Here is a 4,964-nt window from a genome sequence, read left to right on the forward strand (position 1 = left end):
TTGCGATTTTTTGACATTTGCAACTTTTTGGCTACTTTTTACTTCCCAATGCCTAACAAAGATGAAAGTGGAAAGAATCACAGAATAATCGACTTGCATCACGTCTCTCACTTTCGAGCGTTTTTACGTTTTTCACTTCTCTCTTTTTTTGGTAAAAATGGCGTGATGACCACGTCCACGTGACCACCTGTACTGTTCCTAGCCAATGGGCGACTTGCTGAGTTACCCAGATGGCCGAGTATTGTAGCCTCTATCCCGTTCTATACGTTTGTTAAAATGTAGAAGTCTCCCAGGGTTTTTTGTAAGTAGTTGCTATTGTTAGACTTAGAGAGTGAATTTTGTGATAGACTTATTTTTGTAGTAAAAAGTTGGGTTTAGGTTTGAATTAGTAAACTTTAGACAAGGTATGTATAGTTTAATTAGACAAAGACTAGAAGTGTAGTGGGTAGTAATGTAGCAAATCTTATTAGCCTAATGTAGGCTAGCTCGCCTTCGCCTTCGTATGTCTAAATTCTATGAAATCTGAGACAAGACTTCTAACACCAAATCCGCCTTTAATTCCATTCTATACGCAATATGAATTGCTGTATATCTAGATTTCGAGTATTAAACTCTCTTCAGTACAGCTTGAATAGCGAATGAATAAACACTACAATGAACCAGTCTATATAATGCGAAAACTAGGCTAGCTGTGACAGTCTTATAATATTTTAAGTCAGCAACAATGGTAGCACAATAAAGAGAGCTGGTATAAAGGTCCCCCCTCCCCCCCCCCCCCCCGGTAACTCATGACAAAGAGGAATTGACCAAAACATGTGGATTGAAGTGTGTGAACAGTAAAGCAAAGGTAAAGTAGTTTCACCCTATATGTTTGGTCAAGTCCTGTCTTTGTCATGAGTTACCAAGGAGGGGGGGGGTGGACTCTGATGACAGCAGAGTCCATTACTTTATTCCCCTTTAATCCCCTGATGACAGCAGATACGCTGCTGGTGTAACAAAGTTTCGATGGTACAAAGGTAACACGATGGTCTCAAGTTCTTTTATTCGTGAGTTCGAATTGAATTTAGATTTTGAATTTGAAAAGTTATCTTCTGAGTCTGGGTTAATTTTCAGTAATATTAAGAGTCTCTGTTAAAATTGTTTTGTGCAGAGGTATATAAACTACTTTCAGAAAAAGGAAAAAGCAAACAGTTACGTAATTTAAAATTAGCAAATTCCTACAATATTACGAACTAGGGTGAACTTCTGCTAGTGAGATTCCAATACAGAGGTGAACTGCGGGTATACTGAATAAGATTGAAAGCAATAAATGGCCATTTTAACAGCCTCACTTGGGAAAGCTGCGGGTGGTAGGTTATTTGAGTAAAAAATGATCCATCAAAATTATCCCGGTGCACAACACAACCCCGAACTAGGGTGAACTCCCGCTAGTGAGATTCCATTACAGAGGTGAACTGCGGGTATACTGAATAAGATTGAAAGCAATAAATGGCCATTTTAACGGGTGCCAGATGTTTCGTCCCTGAGATCTTTCGTCCCGACGTTTCGGCCCTACAAGACATCGGCTACTTTGGTGGAAAGTGCGAGATTAACAGTGGCAAAACACCGCGACCGAAAATAAGTTTTGTTCGAAGTCTGCAAGGGGCCGAAACATCTCTTGAGCTGGCGAACACCGCGGCCGAAAAAAAGTTTAATTCCGCGGGCGAAAAAAAATAACAGCATTTGATTATATTCGTCAGAGGTAGATGAAGACATGACTTTTAATTTCAACTGTCAGATAGTGGAAACGAACTAATAGTAGGCCTATCTAAATACAATTGTGATTAAAAAAGCTATAGCCTAATTATCATATCATATATTCATTGATTTAGACTAGAAAAAGAAACGCATGTGATTTTTTTATTTATTCACAAACGTATTGTAGCCTATAGTATAGAACATTGCTTGAAAAAGTAGGCTAAAACCGCCACAGTTGGCTACATCATGTCTATTCGTCTTTCCATTGTTGGCCAGAACAATCAAGCAGCGACGATCGCTCCCGCGGAGCAGCTGGATAGTGCAATCATTTGTAGGTACCGCGGTAGCCTACTGTGTAATTTTTTCAAAACGAAGTTGTATAGAATAAATATGCCAATGGTGTGTTTAGGAAAAAAAGACAATTGTTACGGTATTTCAAAATAATTATTTTATAATTTTTCCCATCATCAAAACAAGAATTCGAACGCCCAAAATTACTAGGCTACATGGACGTAGACTTCCTTATGAGGTCACTCAGAACAAATAAGTTAAACGTAAGTTTTGAAAATGAATAAATCAAAACATAGGCTAATATATCTATTCGATCATGTGCATGTTTAGTTTTCTTAAATGTGTGACAAGCCATTTACAAGCTAAGTTATGAGTCTGACTTATTAATCAAGATGGGCTTTTGAACTCTGCGCCTCTCATTTTCTAAGCAGTCGAAGAACAAGTAGGCCAGATTATAATAGGGAAGATTAGGCTACTTGAAGAAAAAAATGTTTTTGAATGTAGCTTCATAGATGGGTGGATGAGCTGAGGGATAGGCATATAGGTACTAATTTGCCTCAGCGATCCCCATTGAGATACGTTCGTAGAACAAACACGATGTAGACGGATTATCGAGACCACAAAATTTTGCGGATGTGACAGCAGACGTGCCATTTAACTTGGTATAAGCTTTATTCTGGCATACTTTTTTATTCTTCCTGACAGGATGTTTGCATTAAAGTATTTGTTGAACAGCTGGAATTCGTAGATAATTGACCACATTGTCTTGTTTTGATTCGATTTCTAGGCCAACAACAAACATTATGTAGGCCGACAATTGCATTAGTAGATAATTGGAAACCTTAGTAGCGGAAATCATTGATTAACTTAATTATATTTCTTTTTTTATTTACTCGTACTGTTGTTACCTATTTTCTGGTCTTCATTTCAACACGCTTTGCACAATAGCCTACTTTATATAAAGCCAAAGTTGTATTCATCTGCGGTTTCAGTTTCACAACTTCTTAGAGATGAACGTATCAAAAAAAAGCTCCTGCTCTTACTGCAGAAAAGTGGTTCGAAAACGACAAGAAGCGATACAGTGTGATAAATGTGCAGGTTGGCAGCATCGCATCTGCAATACAGGCTAATATCGCAAACATTGTACAGAAAAATGGTCAAGCATGAGTGGGAACTGGAGAATTGGCTATGTTTCCAATGTTCGTCTGAACAAGTAAGTTAATAGCCTACAGTGATATTTTATTAACATACTAGCCTTCATCTATCTCGAACCAGCCGATTTTGGATAGGCTAATAACATGAGGTAATTGCAAATGCTAAGGCTATTGCCAATTTTTATGAAAACCAAGTCTTTAGAAATGTGCAACGAGGTCAATTGGTGGGATTAACCTCTGTAATGCTTTTTTGCTTTGAAGCAGGGATGCCCAAAGCGTTAACAATGTCTGCGCTTATAATTTGATAATATCCGGCCCAAGTCTAGGCTTGTGAATTCAGTTTATTTTTATTTCTGACCATCACAACGAAAAACAATAGGTACCGGTATGCTAAACATAGCAGAAGTCAAGAAAAAGGTAGAAGCGACAAAACGCAAACGTTATAACGTGATTGATACTAAAACAGTACAATAAGTTAAAAACATGGCATGATCGCAACACCTTAGTAGAATTTCAAAATTTAAAAGAAAAAAAAAGTGATTTTCAACATTTGTATGAGTAGCCTAAACAAAAAAAAAGAAGACAAAAAAATAGACAGTTGCAAGGTTGATCGGCCTTGGTGCGTTATCAAAAGTGCTGATGGTCTTGAAGAGCAATACAATTTCCCTAAGTTATACAGTAGCTTACAGTCAGCCCCGCTTAATCGGGACCAAGCCAAACTGGTCTGATTAAGTGGGGAGAGCAAATTCCAATGTTTTTGCGTGTTATAACGTCGTCGTTTTGCTGCCATTTTTCCTGTCCCGTGTTTCTCTGTGTTGTTTAATCCGCACAAGATAAAGTGAAATAAACACTAAACTAAATTTAAATTTTTTTTACCAGTCGGGAAAATTTTGCAATTACAGGTTGTGCGGTGGTTGGTTTCTTTGTTTTATTTCAAACCAAAGTTCACAAAATAAATATAATTTTTAGCCAAAATTTCGTTTTTGACTTTAACAATTTGTGTAAACTTTCAAGTGGTTGTCTACTTTTGGGCTTGTTTCAACTTTTAAATGGATTGGGTTACTTTTTACTTGCAATTGGGCTGGAAATGTAAAAAGTAGGCCTATCTGGTAACCTTTGCCACTAATATAGCATAGCGCCATGCCCAACATTAACTCTGGACGTGTAATCTCGCTAAACAATACAGTGTGGAAAACGCAAAAACCGTTAACCATTTTTACCACCAACCTATTTTTGGTGGGAGAGTGGTCCGTTTAAGCGGCGTAGTGGTCTAAATAAACGGGGAAAATTGTACAGAACATTTGATTTAGATACCGAACCAGCGAAAAACGGTTGATTGAAGGGGTAGTCTGAATTATTGTGGGCCATAACAAGCAGGTTGATTGAATAACTAAAAACGTTTCGTAACTGCTTACCTGACGATATAGCCTACATAGGCCGAACTTCAGGGAAAAGACTCACAAACAGCGAAATAAGGCCCGTGCCTACCAAACTTTCGGCATAGCCTACTTGTTTTAATGCAATAACTGGTTTTAAACTATTTGTTTGGGTAAATGCTTGTTCTTAAGCAAATGTTGCTACTTACACATTAAAGTAATATCCAAATTAGCAGAACTCCAAATTCATATCTAATTCCGGGTTTAAAATAGCTCAAGGCCGGATTTAAATCCACATCAACGGAGGACTTATTATTTTATACTAGCGGTAGGTTAACCCTGTGGGCTAACCCAAAACATGCCCATAAAAGAACTATGCTACGCTTAATCTAAAGTACTTTTATTA

Source organism: Aplidium turbinatum, chromosome 3, assembly GCF_918807975.1.
Source record: "Aplidium turbinatum chromosome 3, kaAplTurb1.1, whole genome shotgun sequence".
NCBI lineage: Eukaryota > Metazoa > Chordata > Ascidiacea > Aplousobranchia > Polyclinidae > Aplidium > Aplidium turbinatum.